Raw genomic sequence first — 24795 nt, forward strand, 5'->3', positions numbered from 1 at the left:
GGGAGCAGGCCCCTCCCCGGGCGCCGGGCCCCGCCAGGCGCGCCCAGCCCGGCGCGCCCCCTGCGTCCCGGCGGCAGGTCCGCGCGGGGCGGGCGGGCGGGGGGACCCCGGCCCGCACTGGGGCGCCGCGGCGGCTACCTCGCAATCGCGGCCGCCGCCTCCAGGAAGCCACGGGGTGGTCGCGGGTGCGGGAACTCTCCGGCCTGGCCTCGCCGCCCGCCGCCTGAAGGGGGTGCGCAGCGGTGGGAGCCGCCGTCGCCGCTGTCACCGAGCCGCTGTCGCCGCTGCTGCCGGTTGTGCGTGAGTGTGTGCGCGCCTGTGTCCGGGCGAGTGTGTGTCTGCGTGCGGCGCCCGGCCTTTACTATATACACCAAGGGGTGGGAGGAGGCGGGGAAGGGGAGGGCTTGGGGGAGGTGGCGGAGGAGGGGGAGCAGGAGGGGGGCGAGAGGGTACCCGAGGAGGCGGCGGCGGAGGAGGGACAGGTGATCGCGCCCACGGGGAGGGCGTGGCTGGGGGCGGTGCACGGTGGCAGGAGGAAGGGGCGCCCGAGGCGCGGGCCGGGGAGGGGGTGCTGGACCCCGGGGGGGGGGGGCTGGGGATCCTGCTGCCCACCGGCAGGCCGGGGACCCTTCCACGCCCCAGGATGAAGAAGAGCGAGACCAGAGCCCAGGAGGGAGGAAGTGGCTGGCTGATGGAGGCGGGAGGGCCGGAGAGGGCTCGCGATCACCCCCTAAAATGCCACTGTGATACAGGCACAAGGTCCTTCTCACGAGGTGTCACATTATTAAAGACAAAACGAGCCCACAGACGTAATCTAATTTCCACAAACTTGCCTGAGAGGTGTTTTTGTTTATTAATCTAACATTTCTTAAGCACCTGGTGTTTGCCAGACACCGAGGCTAAAACCTGCAGTTGCAGAGATGACTGAATACATGGTTGCTAGCCAGTAAATACGGAATAGGTATTAGCAGCACTAGTGACCGTTTGAAAATAAAATAAAAACCCTAAATCCTATAAATATTTTAAGAGAGCAAAAGAAGCAACTGCACTGGGTTAAGGAATCCCTACAGATGTAGTTTTTTTTTTTTTTCTGGAAATAAAAACAGGACGAACATATTTGAGAGAACGGCAGAGCTGAAGTTACTTCAATCAGAGCAGAGAGCAGTCTAATTCTAGGTCTCCTTTGCATGATCAATCCTCCATCCCAACACCACGACTAGTAACCATGACTTCCCTCTTGTAGAATTTGGGGTGGGGGATCCCTGGGTGGCACAGCGGTTTGGCGCCTGCCTTTGGCCCAGGGCGCGATGCTGAAGACCCGGGATCAAATCCCACGTCAGGCTCCCGGTGCATGGAACCTGCTTCTCCCTCTGCCTGTGTCTCTGCCTCTCTCTCTCTGTGTGTGACTATCATAAATAAATAAAAATTTATTTAAAAAAAAGAATTTGGGGTGGCCACACACAATGTGAAAGACATAGAGGGCAGCCTGGCAAGTTTATAATTGCTATGGGAACCTGAACTGGTGGCTCAGAGGTTCTATTCTAACTTTGTTGTGTTGCAAGCATGATGTGGTAGAGACCAGGGCCACATATGACTTGTGTGGACGCTTTTGCCTTTGTGGGTTCCCTCCTCCATTAAAAAAAAAAAACCTACAAGTTACATTTTACGATTGCATTGGTGTAAAGACAAATATATTAATATTACACGCTAATACATTTTCTTCGACCTAGAAGATCATCTTTTCTTTTGATTTTAAAAGAAATGAAAACATTTCTATGGGCTCCTAAAAGTATTGTGGGCTCCGGGCACTGTGCCTACTGTTCCTAAGAAAGACACAATCTTGAAGGTACCATTCCTTGATACTGAATTTCCTCTTTTGGGGAAAAAAAACCCCAGTTAAATTAAGAAGTACCGAGTTGACATAGAGGCAGAAAGACACACAGTACAAGTTTAAGAGTTGATAATAATGAATATCAGCAGAAAGTACCGGTTCCTACTTGTTTTGGTCAGGCTCTTGAGGTCTTAAATCAGCTTCGAGTCATTAATGATACCTGTGGAAATATGTCTGTGAATGTGTCTTCAGCCCTTCCAGTAGCCAAAGACTTCCTCTAGAGATCTCATGACGGTCCCGAATCCTTGGAACAGGTATGTGAGGTCTCTGTTGCCAGGACCTAGCCAGAATACAACTAAAGACACAGCTGGGCAATTATAATTGGGCAAGTTCATGGATGAAAGATCCATAAAGGTTTTGTGTGTGCTGAGGGGGTATGTGTGTATAAGGTAGGGATTGATATCCTGGAAGGCAATTACTAGCCTATTTCTTTTGTTGGCCTCATCACAACCCTGGGTTAATGTTTGATCCTCGCTGGCAGTTGTGATTCATATTTGCTGCCCTTTGAGGAGCTTATGTTTTCAGGAAAGACTATATTGATTCAGATTAATGCATAATAAACAGGCATTATGGTCCCACAGAAGTGTACAGTGGCACCCTTCTGTATTTTCATCGCGACTGCCCTTGCAGAGAGACGGAAAAAAGAGAAGTCCATAATTATAGAGCAGGTCTGGAGTGGGGAGGAGATGTCTGGGACAGAACTAAGACATTAATATGGAAGAATTGTATTCATACGGTTAAAGGGATGCCCAAGAAAATGGAGGGAAGAAAGGATATGCCCAAATAGCAGGAAAGAGCCCAAAAAATCTTCCAGGGCTGCCCACGGTGATTTTTGAGACCTCTGATTTTAAGGATTGGGGATTTTAAGTAAGGACTCGAGAAACTTCCCAGGTCAGATCTGATTCTTTTATCTATATCTTGCTTTTCTAATACAGCATCTCCTCATAATCTAGTTTTCACATACTTGCCAGATGGATGATTCCTTTATTTATCCAATCAACATCTATTAAGCACCTGTTGTATGCCAGTCACTGAGCTAAGGGCTGCAGTTAGAGAGATGGTTAACATAGGGTTGCTGACCCCAAGGAGCTCAGAGGCTAATAAATGAACTGTTAATGATGCACTGTGACACTATACGGTGCATGAGAAGTTGTCACATGGACTTAGTGAACCCCCAAAGGAGTGGGGCTAGCCTCATGATGGAAAGAGTCGAGAATGGCTTGGGGCAGAGCAGTCAGAAAGGACTGCACGGAGATGGTGACAAGAGCAGAGCATTGAGAAATAAATAGGAGTTTTTCAAAGTAAGGGAAAGACATTACAAATGAAAGGAACAGCAGGCACCAAAGCTCAGATGCACAGCACATTCTGGAGGCTGCAGATATTTTGTGGGACTGGAACAGAGGCTGTGAAGAATAGCAGGGGTGGAGGTGGAGGAGGCTGGGGGGCAGCCGAGGTCCCCGATCTGTCGTTTAAAGGAGCTTTTTTTTGGTAGTCAACGGGGAGCCAATGAAGACTTTAAGCAAGGGGGTGAACCAAGAAAGAGTTGGGTTGAGGAATGCACACTCTGCTGGTGGGTGTGAAGGGCCAACTGGAGGGAGTAAGGTCGGTAGCAGGAAGACCAGGTGAGAGAGGCTGTGGCAATTATCAGAGTTTGACTCAAGGTAGTACCAGCAGAGATGAAGAGTAAGAACTTGAGTCAAGTTCTACTCAGGCTGCAGAACTGAAAGGATTCAATGATGGAGGAAACAGGAGGAGTTAGGGTCCCTGGCACCAGGCTTTCAGAATTGGTGACAGCGTGGGCTGGGGTGTGGTCACTGCAATAGAGGTCCTAGGGAGAGAAGCAGATTTGGGACTGGCGATGATGAATGCTGTATGTTCCCCCAGAAGCAGATCCTGAGACAAGGATTCAAGTGCAGAAAGTTGATTTGGAAGGTGAAGGGAGACACTGGTAGGGGAGTGGGGGAGGCAGACAGAGGGATGGCAGCCAATGGGGATACGTTATCAAGGCCAGTTACCACTGTGGAGGTTAATTCCATGGGCAAACTCTTGGATATGATACAAAACACCCACTTCAGAACAGTCCCACAAAGAGGAAGCTGGTTGAGGGCTGCCCAGGGAATGCTGGTTTTCTGGCAGTTCTGGCCTGCCACCTAGCATAGGCAGAGAGTCTTTCTCAGGTAGAGAGAGAAGATACCGGCAGCTGGATGTCTGTGGAACACACTAGGATGGTAGCGTCCAGGGGACGTGGGTGGAGCACCATCTGTGTCTGCTCCAGGGAGTTCTGGTTAGGGCCTCCTGAGTGGGAAGTGCCCTCTGGGTAACCACATAGACAAGTCCAGTAGGTATGTGCAGGAGCAGAAGGTCAAGATCTAAGCTGAAGACCTAAATTTGGGAGTTGTTGGGTCCCGTATGCTGGCTGAACCACTGAGTATTAAGCTCTGTGGAAGACATATGTGACTTGAGTCGGTGGCTGAGTCCATCACCCTGTAGTAATGCCGATATGATTTGACATGATCTGCATAAACATCACGGTGGGTTTCTCTAAGGAGTGCCAGGAAGCCCTGGGGTTGTGACTCATGGGTGTGAATGTGTCTGGGGAAAAGGGCCCATTGCTTTCAAAAAATTCTTAGGGAATCTATATCTTACTAAATTTGAATCATGTATTTAAAATTGAGAGCCTTTAAAAAAAATTAGTGGTCAATAGTATTTACCACTATAAGTGATCGAGTGAGGCAGGCATCTGAAAACATGATCACAATGCAAGGGGGCAAATGCTGAAGAAAAAAAATGTGCAAGGGGTAATTAAAGCAGAGGATTGAAATGAAACCCAGGCTTGGGGGAAGAAGATGGAAAGCATTCAGAGAAACAGTCCAGTAAGAAAGACTTTTCTACCTGAGGAACATTCAAAGGCCACGGGGTAAGACAAAGGTTGCCACTATTTGATAGAACCGAGACCTTTAACGTGGTCTGCATGGAAACTTCACTTGAAGATTTTATATGAATTGTATTATGTCTTGATTTTATCCGAAGGGTACAGTACATTCATATGAAGTCTCTGCCAATTTTAGCGAAGACCAGATCAAAGGATATGCCAGCTGGTTCTTCAGATAGGTATCCCACAAGCACATGGCAAACAGTTGTGACTTCGCAGGAGGAAAAGTACACGCTGAAACACACAGAGTAATAAAGTACTGTCCTTGCTCTGCACTGAAGTCTCTCATAATCTAGCCTCACAATCAGGAGAGCATTTGACCTCAGAGGATTTTGAGAAACTGTCAGGAATAAGAAGCAGGCCCATTTTAAAGGATTTTGCTTGTGGCCGCTCCAGTCTGCATTCCTCTTTCCGAAGAGAACCCTAATGTTGTTCAGGTGTCCATCCCTCTCCATGGAACGATATGCCTTGGATCTGAGCCTAGCTTTAGGGTGGGGACCACTTGATCCGAGGCAAATGGCATCCCTCCTTCTATAATGTGGACCAAACAGACGAGAGGAGAGATCTGCTTGGGGCCCTATGGGTGAGTTCTGACTCTTCCAGGAAAGCCACTCTCCCTGACCCAATGGACTGTAGATAATGGAACCACATTTGCAAGTGGCAACAAAAACATAATGCAGGTGATCATATATCTGATCATCCACCCTGGGACACTGCCGAGAGTGAATGGGTTGCCATGACTCATGGTCAGGGCAAAAGGCATAAACTGGGTCTTCCCACCGGAGCAGGATGAATGGTCATGATGATGCTAGGAGCCAGGCCTAGGAGGCAGCTGGTGCTCAAGGTGGCACAACAAAGGCAGAGAAAGAGCCTAAAACTCTGATGATGTTACTGAACAGCTGGAGCAACTAACCACTTCTGGAGCCGCCTGAACTCGCAGTCCCGGTTGTATAGGTTACTACACTGTCTCATAGCCTCAGCTTCTTGGAGTCAGATCTCCATTGCTTGCGATTGAAAGCATCCTAAGACATACGTGCAGTTACAGAATTGTTTTAATTTTGTTTTGTTTTGCTTCGTCCCAGATGGGGTAGGGGCCATCCTGGAATCAAGAGGTGTGACAAAAACAAGCGGAGAGAGGAAGTAGGTGAGCAATTGATATTGTCATCTGACTTTAAGGACAAGTATAAATAAGAAGACAGTTGAAGCCCACAGCTCTGCCCAAGTTGGAAGGGCTGCCCCGTACGTGGTGGTTCTCATCCCAGCAGCGCCTCCCAGGCCCGCTCCTGCCTCAACGAAGGGCTCAGAGTCCTGTGCCCAGGGGCCAGGGGCAGGAGAGCTTAGTTCTATCTCTGGCTCTCTCAGTGCTCTGAGTGGTTTTGCTCTGCTCTCTCTAGCTGTCTTCCCCATGAAGTCCCAACTTTGTGACCTGACTGTCATCATGGGGAGGGGGGCATGGCCTACATCTCCCACAGAACCCACCTTCCTTCTCTCTAGGTAAGACGCCTTCAGTAAGCGATGGCTAATCACGATTCCCTCCCCTCACATTGTGCTTTGGTCTCTTATGCCCAAGGGGCTTCAATACCCCTTACCTAGTACGAGCCTTACAACCTTCCTTTTCCATGTGGAGGAAGCAGGTGGCCAGACTGGGTTTGGAGCCATGTGACTGTCACCTGAGGCTATCAGGGTTTGTCCACATTAGTGGGGAGCTCCGTACAAGCTAAAGGAGGAGCCGGGCTGCATGAGACAAAGAAGAGTGCATGTTTATCAGCAAAAGGGGACCAGAAACAAAAATTAAAGCTGGGAAAGAGACCTGGAGTCATGGGGCATGAATTAATAGGTAGTGGATTTTGATTAAGAGGAAAATAGACTCAGATTTGGTTTTGGAGAGCTAAATTATTTTGCTGGATGGGAAAACAATGCCAAGTATAACACGAGGGTGTTTGAAATACCGGCACGTGAAGGACCAAGAACAGGCAGGCTCAGAGATGACCCCACACGACCCAGCCTTCCGACGGGGAAAATGATGTTCAGCACACACACACACACACACACACACACACACACACACAGCTTTACACAAGCCAAGTCCTCTTCTCTCTCCAGGTGTCAGACTTACCTTTCCTTTCTTAAAAATGTATTCAAATAATGAACCAGATCGATCTCTCAGTAAGAAGGGGAAACTCTTCAAGTTGCCCTGGGTGACGGACATCGACAATCAGACTATCGTCCAAAGCAATCATAACAAATAACTGCGGAGACACTCCACGGCGGCAGTGTTCATGTTAAAGGAGACAGCAAGCAGCCACCCCTAAATATCCCCGCTGGCCTGAAACCACCGTCCCCTGTCCCGGCGCTGTGGTGACAGCAAGGGTCTATCTCTGCCATTGTCTCTTGGAAGAAGAGCTACGGAGGGCTTTCTCAGCCAGCAAACCCGTGGGTTGTTGGGAGTGATTACCTCCCTCCTAGATCCAACCTACCCGACCCAGCTAGCACGCTGTTTACAAACAAACCAGAAGGTGGCCGGCAATGTCACAAATGGTCCCCGCCCCCAGGTGATCGCCCGCTCCCGTAACCCTCCAGTGGGGGCGGCCTGTTGGGTGTGTCCAGTTCACATATGGCAAGTCTCTCCAACATCACTGACAAAGTTTCTGTTGCTATAAGTTCAAGAGGTGAAACAGGTTGACGAGGTCCTTCATTTGGGAACAGGGCAGCGTGTATAATATAGAAGGGGCTTTAATCATGCTGTCTTCAGCAGCTAGAATTTCTCAAAATCTAGAATTTTATGAGCAGAACAATTTCAGAGAAGGAGGAAAAGAGAACAAGAGTGAAATCTCTCTTGCCAGGATGGCTGGCAGCTTTCCTTGCTGTCCTTTGCATTTGTGGCCTCTCTGTGCCAGGTCCACATCCAGGCTCCTGGGAGATTGCTCAGTGTCAGCCCCTGCCCACCTCGGCCCCTCGCAGGTGACTCCTCTCATGCTCTTCAACCCTACAATTATGCCTGCCCAATTTCGGAACCAGACCAGCAGTGTGTCGGGTGGGACATGACACAGGATCTCCCGTCCAAGCTCCTTGTGTTCCCAAGGCGTCGCTCAGCCACCAAGTTGAGTCACAGCACTCCCCAGTCATCCTCTCCGTGACCCCCTCCCACACTGGCCTCAGCCCTAGGATCAGACTTCAGGGTCTGCTTCTCTGCTTGGCTCTCATGCCTTCCACCGAACATTCAGCTCCACCACCTGGTCCCACTCACTAAAGAATTTCCCACCAGTCTGTGATGGCCACGTTGCTGTCTGCATGGGACAGAGCTGGTTTCTCAGTCACGGACATTCCACCTTACAGGGAATGCCCCCAAACTTGGCAAGAGCATTTGCATAAGTTGCAGACTACCACCATCCTCCACTACCTCCTTCACTCCTTCTCCTTAGATGTATCTTCATTAGAGATTTATAGTGATTGTTTTTGCTTTTTTGAAGAACATTTTACAAATAAGGTGACCTTTTGAAAATGACAGTATTGCTTTAGAAAAAAATCATAATACAGAAATACTTTAGGTTACATATACTTTATTCTTTTAAAATGATTTTTTCATTGTAACATTCATTAAAAATTATATATAAGTGTAACAGGCTATTCTATCGTCAGTATAAACATTCACTCATAACCCCTCTCGATGATCTGTATATTCCCTTCAAGTTTTTCTCTTTACAGCACTTACCCATCAGAAATAATATTACATATGATTTTACTCCCGCTCTTGTTTCTTAATATCTTCAACCAATAAGCATTTCCCATAGCATTCTGATAATATTTCATAATCAAAACAGACATTTTCAATGGTTCAGTGAACGGTTTTATCAAGTACATTCATCACCATATACTTAGCTTTTCCCCTACTATTGGAAGTGTGGGCTACTTCCAAATTCTGCTATTGTAACGAGCACTGCAATTAGTTTCTTTGTGTATATCAATGTTCCCATTAATAATTATTTCTCAGAATAAATACACAGCTGTAATATTTCTGGGGCAGACACAGAAACATTTACATGCTGCCAAACTGATTTTAAAAACGATATTCCACTAAGTATGAGCTCTGAGAGTACTTGCTTTACGAGTAAATCATTTGGGCCCAGCATAGGCCAAAATATTTGTCTTATTTTGTTTTAAACTAGATTTCACTGATTACTAGAGAGGTAGTCCATTTTTGTGCTTTCTACTTGTATACCTAAGGTATACTTGTATACCTCATCCGTTTATTGCTTTCACACACTTATTAATTAAATAATAGTATTTGCATCTTATTTGTGTGTATGTGTCCTTTATTTAATACAATGTAAATGCAAGTCACAACAGCAACAAACAAATCCCAAAAGTAGGACTCCTGGATTATATGGGAGCTCTATTTTTAATTATTTTTTTTAAAGTAGGCTCCATGTCCAGCATGGAGCCCAATGAGGGGCCTGAACCTATGACCCTGAGATCAAGACCTGAGCTAAGATCGAGTCAGATGCTTAACTGACTGAGCCACCCAGGTGCCCCTCTACTTTTAATTTTTTGGAGGAGCCTCCATATTGTTTTCCATGAGGGCTGTACCAGTTTACATTCCCACCAGCAGCACACAAAGGGTCTCTCCTCACACTCTCAACATTTTTTATTCTTGTCTTTTTCATAATAGCTGTCTTAATAGGTGAAATGATATCTCATTCTGCTTTTGATTTGCATTTCCCTGATGATTAGTTCTGTTGACCACTTTTTCATGTACCTGTTGGCTACTTGTATGTCTTCTTTGGAAAAATATCTATTCAGGTCCTTTGCCCATTTTTAATTGTATTATTTGTGTTTTTTTGCTATTGACTTATAATGAGTTCCTTATATATTTTGGATATTAGCCTCTTCTATACCTCAGATACATGGTTTGCAAATATTTTTTCTCATTCTCTATGTTGCCTTTTCATTTTGTTCATTGTTTCCTTTGCTGCCTAAAAACTTTTTAGTTAGATGCAGTCCCACTTGTTTATGTTTGCTTTTGTTGCTTGTGCTTTCAATGTCATATAAAAAAATCATGGCCAAGACCAATGTCAAGGAGCTTTTTCTCCATGTTTTCTTTTAGGAGTTTTAGCTTCAGGTCTTGCATTTAAATTTTTAATCCATTTTGAGTTACTTTTTGTGTATGGCATAAAATAAGGGTCCAATTTCATTCTTTTATGTGTGTATATCCAGTTTTCCCAACACCATTTATTGAAGAGACTATTCTTCCCCTATTGTGTATTCTAGGTGCCCTTGTCAAAAAGATTAGTTGACTATATATGTGTGTGGGTTTATTTTGGAGCCATCTGTATGTTCCACTGATCTATGTGTCTGTTTTTATGCCAGTATCATAGTGTTTTGATTACTATAGCTTTGAAATATAATTTGAAACTAGGAAGTGTGATGCCTCCAGTTTTGTTCTTCTTGCTCAAGATTGTTTTGGCTATTTGGGGTCTTTTGTGATTTCATTTATCTCTTGGGTGCAAAGATGATTCAACATACAGAAATCAATAAGCATGATGCACCACATTATCAGAATGAAGGCTAAAAACCATATGATCATCTCAGTAGATGTAGAAAAAAGCATTTGAAAAAATTCAACATCCTTTCACGATAAAAATCTCTCAATAGATGAGGTATAGAAAGAATACACCTTAACATAATAAAGGCCATAAATGACAAGTCCATAGCTAATATCATACACAACAGTAAAAAGCTAAGAGTTTTTCCTCTAAGACTAGAAATAACACAAGGGTGCCTACTCTCTTCACTTATATTCAACAGAGTACTGGAAGTCCTAACTAGAGCAATTGGGTAAGAAAAAGAAATAAAAGGCATCACAACTCAAAAAGAAGATACTAGATTGTCTCTTTGCAGATGACATGATGTTATATAGAAAAAAACCCTAGGGACTCCTGGGTGGCACAGTTGGTGAAGCATCCAACTCTTGATTTCAGCTCAGGTGATGATCTCATGGTTGTGGGGTCAGGCCCCATGTCGGGCCTATGCTCAGCAGAGTCTGCTTGAGATTCTCTCTCTTTCTCTGCCCTTCCCCCTGCTCATGTTCTCTCCCTCTTTCTAAAATAAATAAAATCGGTATGCCTGGGTGGCTCAGTGGTTGAGTGTCTGCCTTTGGCTCAGGACGTGATCCCAGGGCCCTAGGATTGAGTCTTATATCAGGCTCCCCACAAGGACCCTGCTTCTCCCTCTGCCTATGTTTCTGCCCAGCCTCTCTGTCTCTCATTAATAAATAAATAGAATCTTTTAAAAAATAAAAATACAGTAAATAAAATCTATTTTTTAAAAAACCTTTAAAAAAACAAAAAAAAATAAATATAAAAAAATAAAAAAAACTTTAAAAAAGAAAAAACTCTAGACTCCACCAAAAACTGTTAGAACTAATAAACAAATTTAGTCAAGTCATAAGATACGAAATCAATATACACAAACCAGCTGTGTTTCTGTAAAGTAACAATACACTATCTGAAAAAGAAGCTGGTAGGGGGGCATCCCAGTTCCAATAGTATCAAAAGGAATAAAATACTTTGGAGTAAATTTCACCAAGGAGGTGAAAGTTCTGTACATTGAAAACTGTAATACAACAATGAAAATAAATCAATGAAGATACAAGTTAATGGAGAGATCTCCTGTGTTCTTGCACTGGAAGAGCTAATATTATTAAAATGTCCAATACTACCTAAAGTAAATTAAAAATTCAATGTAATCCCTATCAAAATTCCAATGGCGTTTCTCATAGAAATAGAAGAAATCATCCTCATATTCTTATACAACTGCAGAAGCCCCCGAATAGCCAAAGCAATCTTAGGAAAGAAGAAAACACTGAGAGTTCTTTTTGATCATGAATGAGTGTTTAATCTTGTTAAATGTGTTTTCTGGGACGCCTGGGTGGCTCAGGGGTTGAGCGTCTGCCTTTGGCTCAGGGTCTGATCCCGGGATCCAGGTTCGAGTCCCATATTGGGCTCCTTCCGGGAGGCCTGCTCCCTCTGCCTGTGTCTCTGCCTCTGTGTGTGTCATGAATAAATAAATAAAAATCTTTTAGAAATGTGTTTTCTGTATCAATTGCTAGTGATTAACTGAGTTTTTTCTTTAGTCTGTTGATATGATATATTACATTGATTTATTTTTTAAAAGACTATTTTTTTTAGAGCAGTTTTAGGTTCACAGAAAAATTGAGAGGAAGGTATAGATTTCCCATATAGCTGCAACCCCTCCACCTGCATAGCCTCCTCCCCCATTATCAATATCATTCATAAGACTGGTACATTTGTACTGAAGTACAGTACAGTACATTTGTACTGGTACAGTTGTAACTGAAGAACCTACACTGATACATCATAATCACCCAAAGTCTTTGATTTCATTCTTAGTGTTGCACCTTCTATAGATTTTGACAAATGTATAATGACATATCTCCATCATTATAACACCATACAGAGTACTCTAACTACCCTAAAGATCCTACGTGCTTCAGCTATTCATCCCTCCTCTCTCCCCTAACCCCTGCAACCACTGATCTCTTTACTGTCTCCATAGTTTTGTCTTTTCCAGAATGTCATATATTGGAATCATAAGTATGTAGACTTTGGGATTGGCTTCTTTCACTTAGTAATATGCATTTAAGGTTCTTCCATGTTTTTCCATGGCCTTATAGGTCACTTCTTTTAAGTGCTGAATAATATTCCATTGTCTGCACGTAGCATGGTTTATTTATCCATTCGCTTACTGATGGGCATCTCAGTTGCTCTGAGGTTTTGGCAATGATGAATAAAGCTGCTCCAACTATCCATCTGTGGGTTTTTGTGTGGACATGCTTTCCGCTCCTTTGGGTAAATACCAAGAAGTGCGATTGCTGAATCCTAAGGTAAGAGCATGTTCAGTTTTATAAGAAACTACCCAACTGTCCTCCAAAGTAGCTGGACCATTTTTAATTCCCACCAGCAATGTATGAGAGTTCCTGTTGCCCCACATCCTCACTAGCATTTGGTGTTGTCAGTGTTTCAGATTTTGGCATTCTAATAGGTGTGTAGTGGGATCTCACTGTTGTTTTAACTTGCCTTTCCCTTATAACATATAATATGAAGCACCTTTTTATATGTTTATTTGCCATCTGTACATCTTCTTTGGTGAGGGGTTTGTTAAGGTCTTTGGCCATTTTTTAATTTGGTTGTTTCTTATGGTTGAATTTTAAGAGTTCTTTGTATTTTTGGATAACAGTCCTTCATCAGATGTGTCTTTTGAGAATCTTTTCTCCCAGCCTTGTCTTCCGATTCTCTTGGCACTGTCTTTTGCAGAGCAGAACTTTTAATTCTAAAAAAGTCCAGCTTACCAATTATTTCTCTCTTTGGTTTATCTAAAAAGTCACTGCCATTCCCAAGTTCATCTAGGTTTTCTCCTATGTTATCTTCTGGAAGTTTTATAGTTGCATTTTATGTTAAGGTCTATGATCTACTTTGAGCGAATTTTTGTGAAAGGTGTGAGGTCTGTGCCTAGGTTAATTTTTTTGTTTGTGAATGTCCAGTTGTTCCAGCATCATATGCTGAAGAGACTGTCTTTACTCCATTGTATTGCGTTTGCTCTTTTGTCAAACATCAGCATTAGTATGTTTTTGAATGTTGAACCAGACTTGCATATCTGGAATAAATTCCACTTGGTCATGGTGTACTCTTTTTATACATTGTTTAATTTGATCTGCTAATATTTTGTGGAGGACTTCTGTGTCTAAGTTCATGAACAATATTGGTGAGTAGTTTTTTTGGTTTTGTTTTTGTTTTCGGGTTTTGGGGGGTACTGGCTGTTCTAGTTTTGGTGTCAGAGTAACATTTGCTTCATAAAATAAATTGGAAAATTTTCCTCCTCTTCTATTGTCTGGAAAAGATTTGTATAATTGGTGTTAAGTCTTCTTTAAATGTGTGGTGAGATTCTCTTATGAAACTGGGCCTGAGGGGTGCCTGGGTGGCTCAGTCGGTTAAGCATCTGTCTTTAACTCAGGACATGATCCCACAGTCCCAGGATAAGCCCCACATTGGGCTCCCTGCTCCTTGGGGAGCCTGCTTCTCCCTCTTCCTCTCCCTCTGCCTGCTGCTCCCCCTGTTTGTACACACTCTCTCTCTGTGTCAAATGAATAAATAAAATATTTTTTAAAATTTTTTTTAAATTATTTTTTTTAAAAAAGAAACTGGGCCCAAAGAATTCTATTGTAGGGGGTTTAAAATTACAAATTCAGTTTCTTTAGTCATCAGAGGACTATTCAGAATATCTATTTTGTTTTGGTAGCTTGTGATTTTAGAAGGATCAGTCTATGTCTTCTAAGTTGTTAAATGTATTGGTATAAATTGCTTGTAGTATTCCTTCATTAATTTTTAAATGATTAATAAGATCTGTAGTTATATTAATTTACTGATATTGGTGACTTATTTCTTTTCTATTTCCATTCGTATCAGCTGTATTAGAACTTTATCAACATTATTTTTTGAACCAAAATTTTAATTCACTAATTTTTACTGTTATTTTCCTCTTTTCAATTTCATTTCATCTTGCTATTGTTTATTTTGTTCTTTTCCTAGTTTCTTGAGATAGAAACTTTGGTTATTGATTTTTGATCTTACCTTTTTTCTGCTATAAATTTCCCTCTCAGCACTGCTTTAGCTGCATCCCATATGTTTTCTTCTGTTGTGTTTTTATTTTCACTTTTTTTTCTGTAGTTTTTTATTTCATTGGAAATATCCTCTTTGACACTTGAATTATTTAGGAGTGCTTAATTTTCAGATGTTTAGACATTTTCTTGTTCTTTTTTTTCCTGTTATTGGTTACTAGTTTGATTCCATATGGTCAGAAAACATGCTAAGTATGATCACAATGCTTTCAAATTTGTTGAATTTTGTTTTACGGCTCTAGATATTGTCTATTTTGGTGACTGTTACATGGATGCTATTGTTGAGTAGAGTGTTTTATATATGCCAATTAGATACTGTTGGTTGATTATGTTGTTCAGATTTTCTATATCCTCTTTGATTTTCTGACTAACAATTAATTCTTCAATTGCTGAGAGGCAAATGTTGAAGTCCCTGACTCTAATTGTGAACTGGTCTATTTCAATTTTCAGGTCTATTAGTTTTGCTTCATTCATTTTAAGGCTCTGCTGTTTGATGCATACATAGCTAGAGTCATTATAGCTAATAAATGTTTTGACCCTTTCATTATTATATAATGCCCCTCTCTGTCTTTGCTAATTTGCTTTCATCTGATATTTTGCTTTCATCTGTCTACTTTATCTGATATTAATATAGCCTCTCCTAATTGTTTTAATTAATGCTTATATAGATCTGTTTCCCTCTTTTTACTTTCAACCTCCTATAACATAAAATTTGAAGTGATTTTTTTGATAAACTGCATATATTTGGTCCTGTTTTTTAAGTCATTCACAGAGTCTGCATTTTTATTGGTGTATTGAGACAATTTACATTTAAGATAATTACTGATAGAGCTTAAGTCTGCCACTTTATTATTTTTTTATTCTTTCTTCTTTCTCTTTTTGTTATCCTGTGGATTACATGAACATTTTTAAGGAATCCATCTTGCATTCTTCATAGTGTTTTTAAATGTCTCTTTGTATAGCGTTCTTAGTGGTTGCTCTGGATAGTATATCATAAATAGGTGGTGTAGCACAGTCTAACACATCAACATTTTGTCACTTCAAGTTAGGTCCCTTTACTCTCATTACTTTCAGCCATTATTTTCTTGAGTATCAGATGGTGTTATAACTTTTGTTTCAATCATAAAATACAATTTGTAAAATTTGGGAGTAGAAGGATAGTCTACTGTATTCACCCATATGGCTGCTCTTTCTATTGTTCAAGAAAGTAAATAATAAAGTTAAGGGCAGAAATAAATGAGATAAAGACTAGATAAACAATAAAAAAGATCAATGGGATTGAGGTTTTTTTCTTGAAAAGATAAAATTGATGAAGCTTTAGACCAAGAAAAGATTCAAATAAATACATTATAAATGAAAGAGGAGACATCACAATTGATACCACAAAAATAAAAAGGATCACAAGAGACTACTATGAAAAATTATGTGCCAAAAAATTGGATATCCTAGAAGAAATGGATAGATTGCTAGAAAGGTACAACCTACTGAGACTAAATCATGAAGAAACAGGAAATCTGAACAGACTAATAATGAGTAAGGAGATTGAATCAGTAATGAAAAAAACCTCCCAACAAAGAAAAGCCTAGGACCAGATGGCTTCACTGGTGAATTCTACCAAACATTTAAAGAAGAACTAGTGCCAATCCTTCTCAAACTCTTCCAAAAAATTGAAGAGGAGGGAACATTTCCAAACTCATTTTACTATGCCAGCATTACCCTGATACCAAAGCCAGACAAGCACACTATAAGAAAGTCACAGGCCTATATCTTTGATGAACATAGATGCAAGAATCCTCAACAAAATACTAGCAACTGAACTCAACAGCACATTAAAAGGATTATACACCATGGTCAAGTGGAATTTAACCCTGGGATGCAAGGTGGTTGAACATATACAAATCAATAAGCAGGATACATCACATTAACAGCACAAATTATAAAAGCCACTATCATCTCAATAAACATAGAACAATTCAACATCCTTTCATGATAGAAAAGACTCTTAGCAAATTAGGTATAGAAAGAATGTATCTCAATATGGCAAAGGCCATATATGACAAACTCATAGTTAACTCATGCTCAAGGGTGAAAAGGTAAAAGTTTTTCCTGTAATATTGGGAACAAGACAAGGATGCTTACCTTCACTTCTAGTCAGCATAATACTGGAAGTTCTATTGAGAGCAATTGGGCAAAAATAAATAAATAAATAAATAAATAAATAAATAACCGCCTAAATTGGAAAGGAAGAAATATAATTGTCTCTGTAGATGACGTGATCTTATATAGAAAATCCTAAAGACTCCATCAAAAAAACCCACTAGAACTAATAAACAAATTCAGCTAAGTTGCAGGATACAAAATTAACTTTCTTCCTTCTTGATGCTTCAAGATTCCTTGTCTTATAACTTCCTTTCTGCTTGAAGAACTTCCTGTAGCCATTATTTAAGTGTAGGTCTGGTAGCAACAAATTCTTTTGATTTTTCTTTATCTGCAAATGTTTTGATTCCCCTTCACACCTAAAGGGTATTCTTTCCTTCCAGAACTTGAAAAGTATCATACCACTTCCTTCTGTCTTCCATGGTTTCAGATAAGAAATCCACTGTTCTTCAAATTGGTGTTCCCTTATAGGTAATGTGTCATTTCTGCTGCTTTCGAGATTTTATCTTTGTCTTTAGTTTTTAGAGGTTTACTTATGCTGTTTTTACATGATTAAAAAAAAATTTAGCCTGTTGGGGCTTGCTCAGATTCTTGTATCTGTGTGTTTTCCTTTGCTAAACTGGCAGTGTTTTAAGTCATTATTTTTTCTAATATTCTTTCAGCCCATGCTCTTACTCCTTTTCTTCTGGGACTCCAATGCTATGAATGCTCTCTTTGTCATTCCACAGGCTCCTGATATTCTATTTTTTTTCCAATCTATTTTCTTTTTCAGACTGGGTAAATTTTATTAATTTGTCTTAAATTCAATGATTCTATCTGCTGACACATTTACTCTAGTATTGAGTTCATTTAGCAAGTTTTAAATTTTTGGGTACTGTATTTTTCAGCTAGAAGATTTCCATTTCAATCTTTTTCATAACTTTATTTCTTTTCTGAGATTTTCTATTTTTTCATTGATTTCACAAGAATTTGTTATTGCCTGTTGATGCTTTTTGTGATGGCTACTTTAAACTTGTGAGATAATTCTAACATCTGAGTCATCTCTGTGTTGGCATCAGTTGATTGTCTTTTTTTCATTCAAGTTGTGATTTTCTGGCTCTTAATAAAATGAGTGATTTTCTATTTCTTTCTTTCTTTCTTTCTTTCTTTCTTTCTTTCTTTCTTTCTTTCTTTCTTTCTTTTTTACAATGGCTGACTTTCAATTGTATCCTGGACATTTTTAATATTATATTGTGAGACTCGAGGTCCTATTTAAATCTTTTATTTCAGCAGGTAGTTATCTGTTTAGGATTAGCATGCAGGTCTTGACCTATTTTTTTAGTGTGGCTTGATTGACAGCTTAATTTTCAGAGCCTTTGCAGTATTTTTTGGAGTACTTTGTTTATCTGGTGCTGCAGGACCTCCCACTGGTCCCTTGTGGTGCTGCTTGAGGGGAACAGAGGGGTTGCCCCAGTCAGACATCCTGATGTCTCTAGGTTGAAGAAGGGAATCTCTGACCCATTGGGATGAAGAATGTTTCCTGAGCCAGGCAGCTTGTTGTACAAAGCAGAATCTCTCTTAGGTTGACCAGTGTCAACCTAGTACTTGGTGTCTCTTGGCAAGGGAGGAGTCTCAGGTCTGGCAAGGAAGGAGAGCACTTCCTTTAGCTGCTTGCTTTTAGTGGGGCTCCTAATCAATCCCCCCTGCCAGCACTGTCAGGATCACCTGGTGTTGTCAGAAGGCCTACTCTTTGATCTAGTGAAGAAACGAGCCCACCTGGGCTGCCCTGTGTTGCTAGGTTGAGGGTCTGAAAGTTCTAGGCCTGGGCTGCCTTCTTCTCTTGGGTGGGAAGGGGAGAGGGAGATGTAAGTCATTTCTGCTGCTGTATTGTTCCTACAGTCCTAGGATCCCCAAACAGCTTGCCTTTATCTTTCCACCTTCTAGAGTGTTCCTTTGATTACCTCTTGAGTTCTTTCTAGGGTTTATAGTTGTACTTAGCAGGGGGAAGTAGGGAGAAATGGGTCTAACCCATCTTGTCCAGAACAAAATTTCTTTTTTTTTTCAAAATTTCTTTTTAATTTTTAATCATTTATTTTAAAACTAAAGAACAACTGAAGAAAGTATAATTCTGATTATTATATGATTGCTACTAAAAATAATTTTGGATTGGAAATAAAGGACATTAAAAAAAATGATCTGCTCCAGGTATCTAATATACTAGCTATGCTACTGAGAGTGAGCAAAGTTAAAGAGAGATCAGAAAGATTGTGAAGAACAGCCTTGAAGTCAAGGGTGGAAAGAGTGTTAAGAAGCTAAGAGAGGTTATTATTATATTTGCTTTATGATGGGATTAGAAACCAGAGGATCTGAAGCATTAGGTTGCTTGCCCAAAATTGCTTTGGCATTTGGCTGCAGGATGGTTGCAGAATTCGGGATTATGACATTCCAAGACCATGGTAACAGCAAACTGTTTCCCAGGGTGCCACTTTCAAACTCCAAACACAACATTTTCTAGAAGATATACTACAATAGCTAAGTACCTTTTGCCTATCTGGCAAATGAACAGAAAGTTTCAAAAGAAACAAATGTTTACTAAATTTGATTAGTATTGAATGTCTGTTATTAATTGTCACATAATCATCCTGTATGTAGGGGGCTTAATTAATGTGCAAGAATTCATTTCAAGATAATAATTATCAATGGAGTGCTTACTCTTGTAGAGTATTAAATTAGAATTGGCATTTGGATAAGTCTGGAAAACCGTTTCCTATGTCTTTCTTTAAGCGTCTGATTCTCAAGTTTATCTGTGACAATTTCTAATATTTCACATTTCTTCAAGTTTCTCTTGCCCATGATCTCTTTCATATAAGCTAAACCTTTGTTTCCAACAGTACATGCAGGATTCCAGATAAAGCCTAACCACTTCCTGATTAAATATGTTTCAGTCTTTCATTAGATCTCACTATATAGCAGTATCTATATCCCTGCCTTTTTCAGGGTCAATTTTTAGAAATCTAATGGAATCTAATATATATATATATATATATATTATATATATATATAAATTTATAATATTTAGAAGTTTTTTTCCAAAGAGAAATTTGTTTTTAAAGAAACTTAAGATAAGAGGCTTCCTTACCCCAAAAAATCCTCCAGGAAAACTATCTCCAAGTGAAACCAAACTGCAGATAGCATTCTGGATGAAATTCACTACCCAATACAAAAAGTTTATGTATTTTGGCAAGTGCAATTGGGCTGTGATTATTTGTTATATTGAGCCATGGGAAACTACTCACTGGAAATAGATTAAGGTATCTTTGGAAAATCTCTTTAACACTTTCAAGATGTTGGGATGCCATCTCACCTAACCCAAATTTCCTCCAGCATGTGAAATGGCCTCCCAGCATCCGGAAAAAGTGAACCAAGCTTCCAAAAGTGTCTTGCAATTAACTGACACTCCTGCCTGAGGTACAACTGGTTTCAGGGGTCTTAACTTCCTCCCACATGTCTTATACTATTTGTGGTAAAAGTTACAATGCTTTGGTAATTTGAGACCTCAACTCACAGCTGAGCTATTAAATCATGACTCTATGAGCAGGTGAGATGGCAAGGATTTGAGTACAAATGATCAGGTTTATTAATTACAGGTGCAAGAATCCATCCACTAGTGTAGCTATTACTCAGTTTGGAAGAAGCTAAAGGTCAGAGCCACAAAATACGGTGTACAAATGATTTCACCAAGATTTTCACCTATAAATGCACTAATTTATAGGGCAGGTTCTAACATCTATACTCCTGCAACTTGGGGCAACTAGAAGCAAGTCTGCCCCTGCAAACCTGCCTAGAAGCACTAATATTATTAGTTCTCCTCCTCATTTGGTTTTCAATATAAGATCATCAACTAATGCTTTGGAATATTCCCCTGCACCAAAAACTGCCCTCATGTGAAGCGAACAGGTAAAAGGCATTGCTGTTTTATCTGCAGTGTGTCTGGCTTTGTAGTGCCAAGGAAAACTGGAGAAATAGTTATTTGATGTTAAATAATAATTTGCTTATTTGAGAACTAAAAAATCCCAAATTATTATTGTAACCCAAATGTCTCCTGGGGGAAAAGCATGAGGTCAAATTAATCCAAACTCCCTGGATCTTAACTCTACCTGCTTATTCAGAGTCATCAGTGCTATGGTCTGAATATTTATGCCCTTCCTCAATTCATATATTGAAATCCTACCCCCCAAGATGATAGTATTAGGAGGTGGTGGCCTATGGGAGGTGATTAGGTCATAAAGGTGGAGCCCTCATGACTGGGATCAGTGCCCTTATAAAAGAGACCTCACAGAGTTCCTTGCCCCTTCTAGCATGTGAGGCTACAACAAGGAGTCAGCAGTCTGCAACGTGGAAGTGGGCCTTCAGAACCCAATCGTGTTGGCATTCTGATCTTGGACTTCCAGCCTCCAGAATTGTGAGAAATAAATGTTTGTTTATAACCCACCCAGTTTATGGTATTTTTGTTATAGTAGCCTGAACAGACAGCTTTCTGGAAAAGCCCCCTCCCAACCAAGTATTTCTGGAGGGGTTTCACAGGGAGCTCGTGAACCAGTATGGCAGCTGTAGCCCGCACACATCCACTATGATCACATTTTTCTCCTCTCCTGCAATGGCTTCCCCTTGTCAGTGTCATCTACTCAAAAGTGGAGTGAGCGTCCCTTCCCAGTGCTGCTGCTGAGGGTTAAGAACTTCATTTTCCCAGTGAGTGCGCTCTTTTGTCATGCTCTCTAAATGGTCCATGATGCAGTAGCAGAGAGATATTCATTTGGGGGCAGCAGCCTAGAGAATGTCTCTCTTCTCTGTTGTGTGATATTCTTTGTCACCTGAGCCCCAAAGCAAAACTATGTGTGTTCAGTCTCATCAGAGCACCTCATAATAGAGTTCCTTCCATGTTAGATCTCAATAATGGCTTTCTCCATTGAGGCTCAAAACCATTGTACCCAACCAGCAAGAACAACAATCTTGCCTTTTACTCTCTTGTCCTCATTTCCAATCCTCCACACCTCTCTACCTTTGCACTACATGCATCAAACTCCTTTCTTCCTTCAGATGCAAAAGTCAAGAACTCAAGGGCTCATAGGCATCAATTCGGAGAAATGTTGCCCACCCTACCAAACCCCTCTGTTGCCAGTGATGATTTTCTGTGAGATAATACATTCTTCATTGCCTTCAATCCTCCACTTGGCCTTGGCTGTTTCAACATGACCTTGGATTCTCTACAGCAGTGGTCTCCAAAATGGGGTGGTCACACCCCAGGGGTGAGTGAGATAATACACTGGGGTGGAGGAAGCAAATGTCAGAATCAGTAGATAGATGTTCAGTTTTACTATTATTTACTATATAGATCTCTGCCAGTGTCCTCCATCGGTCTGTATGAGAGGGCCCAATGTTTTTCAAGGTATGCTGGGGAAGGAGTGAATGTTCAGGACACCTGGGTGGCTCAGCAGTTGAGCATCTGCCTTTGGCTCAGGGCATGATCCTAGAGTCCCAGGATCGAGTCTCGCATTGGGCTCCCTGCATGGACCCTGCTTCTCCCTCTGCCTATGTGTCTGCCTCTCTCTGGGTGTCTCTCATGAATAAATAAATAAAATCTTCTTTAAAAAAAGTAGTGAATGTTCCATACTAGGAATAGTTGACAATGGAGCCCTCATGTGATCATTTCTTTCAACATATTGGAAAGTATTACCATTGATGTGTTCCTGGTTAGGTGGTCAATTATGCTACCCAGTTTTAACTAATAACTCTCTCGAATTTGGCAAGTAGCTTAAAGAATCCCTGCAAAGAAACACAGATCAAGATATGACAATTAACCCAAGCTCACAAAAGTATAAGAGAAATGGCAGCACTAACACTTCTTCCACCCTGGTAGTAGCTCAGCATCAGCCATATTATATAAAATAATGAATTCAAATCAAATTACTTAAAAATGGAAGTTATCAAGAAATATGTTACTAATAATTATTTTAGTTTGGAATCCCCCCCAAAACAGACCCCAAGACAAGGATTTAGATACAAGTATCTTATTTGGGGAGATGATTCCAGGAAGCACAGTGAGGTAGAGGGAAGTGATGTACAAAGGCAGGAAAACCAATAAAGCATATACTGATAAATGGATTACTACTACAGGTACCCAGGACCCTCTGAGGGATGGTGTAGAACAAAACTGTCCCTCCGAGGTACAAAGAAGTTGGAGTATTTATCCACTGACTCTTGTGGCTAGGAGTCATTTCTGGGGTGTGTTAGGTCCCTAGCACTCTGGTTTCTCCCATTTATACTGGCTACACTTTAATAGTCTAAGAATGCTTTCATGAGGAGAGACCCATTTTGCAGATGTCTGCTAGGATGGGCCAAGGGGATCTGGGTTGGACACTGATAGTGTCTGCCACCACAGTTAAACTTTTTGTGACTGCTTATGATTTCTTGAGCTATTAGATAATTATAGTAGGAAGCCATCACAGATGGAAAAACTTTAAAAAATATTACTCATTTTATCTTTTTCCTACCCTTTCAAAATGTATTTCTTTCCCCAATTTGAACAAGGGTTGATTGACTACCTGTAAAATTTGTTCAAACGTTCCTCTTGTAAGGAAATATAGTAATCTTAAGTTGCAAAAAAATGTATTTTTTGTATGTGATTCATTATATACACAATACATCAGAGCAATCATACACAAATGTAATTTAGAAACAAATATATCTACGTCCGTGATTCATGCCCCAACTATTTTCATTGATACAGGTGCCTGGATCAAATAAAGCCTTGGAGCTCTCTCCTCCTCTAAGGGAAGTTGGAATCTCAGAATGGTTTATGAGCACTAACTACAAATCCTGTTGAAATACCCCAGGCCAAAGGAGAGTCATAGGATAAAAATCATTAAACCTCTTTTTTGCCCAGAAGTATCTTACAAAGGAATGTCTCCCTCTGTTCTCACAAGATTCCTAGCAACTTGGATGCTTAACTTCTCTTTTGGCATCATGACATTTAAGAGCAGTTTGTTTTGTAGATGAAAATGTCAAAATATGGGGTTCATGGTGGGCAGGAAAGGAAGAAAATTATAAAGGAGGATGGTATTGAAAGGATGGGGTTCTCACATTACCAGTGGACCCTAAGAGAGGATGAGCTACCTCTCATGACATTTGACCATGCTGCCTTCTATGTTGAGAAGGGTCACTTCCCCTGAGGAGTAGGGTGGGGGTGGGTGAAGAGCCACAAGGTCCTACAGGTTGATCAGGTTGATCTTTCTGCCTTACCATTTAGGGCCCCTCAGTCTTAAGTAGCCTGCACTGGACCAACAAAGTTTACTAAATCTAGATTTTTCTGTTGTTGGCTTTAGTCATTGGTACTTGACTGATTTTTAGTGTCTCCAGATTACTAAGCTTCACGAAGTACTAGAAGAGTTCTGGCCATGAACTATCTGCCCTAGTATTCTGTTTATGTCAGGGGAACAAAAGGACAAGTTTTGGAGGGATACATCTTTCTTGCAGACTAAGCTAGAAAGATACTACCAAGACATATGAACTCTGCTTAGCCATCCAACCTCAGCCAGTCAGCAACTGCTGACTCAATGTCTGTGCTAGGGCCTGTAGTAGATGAGAAAGGAAGGAAAAGAAGGAAGGAGGAAGGAAGGAATGGGAATCATCCTAGGCTTCCTTACAAAGTAGCTAACCTTAGACAAGGCTGTACATGATAATTACCAAATGAAGTAGACAAACATGGAAACATCGCAAAAGCTTCAATCAAAGGTATGATGATCAGGGAAGCATCCAGAAAGAGTAGAGATCTGAGCTAAAAAGTATCCTCAAACTTGAATACACACCAGAACCACATGAGCTGTTAAATCAAACTGTAGGTCCTCATTCCCCAGAAATTCAGAGTCCCTAGGTCTGTGGGTGAGGTGTAAGCATTTGCATTTATAATAAGTTACCAGGTGATGTGGATGGTACTGGTCTAGAGACCACATTTGAGAATCACTTCTCGGGGCACCTGGGGGGCTCAGTTGGCTAAGCATCTGCCTTTGGCTCAGGTCGTGATCCCGTTGTCCTGGGATCGAGCCCTGTATTGGGGGCTCCCTGCTCAATGGGGAGTCTGCTTCT

At 41.2% G+C, this 24795-nt stretch overlaps 1 protein-coding gene across 7 annotated transcripts in view; it reads right to left on the reverse strand.

Moving 5' to 3' along the window:
- RAI2 (retinoic acid induced 2) overlaps positions 1-24795 on the reverse strand; it is a 397647-nt gene that overhangs the window by 60396 nt on the left and 312456 nt on the right. Inside the window, exon 1 of one of the 7 annotated variants that reach the window (XM_041741694.1) lies at positions 139-335. The exons of the other annotated variants lie outside the window; for them this stretch is intronic. The gene's annotated coding sequence lies outside the window, so the exon portion shown is untranslated. Of the gene's footprint in view, positions 1-138; positions 336-24795 lie in introns of those variants that run through there. 7 annotated transcript variants of the gene reach the window in all.

This window comes from Vulpes lagopus, chromosome X (genome assembly GCF_018345385.1).
Source record: "Vulpes lagopus strain Blue_001 chromosome X, ASM1834538v1, whole genome shotgun sequence".
Taxonomy (NCBI): Eukaryota; Metazoa; Chordata; class Mammalia; order Carnivora; family Canidae; genus Vulpes; species Vulpes lagopus.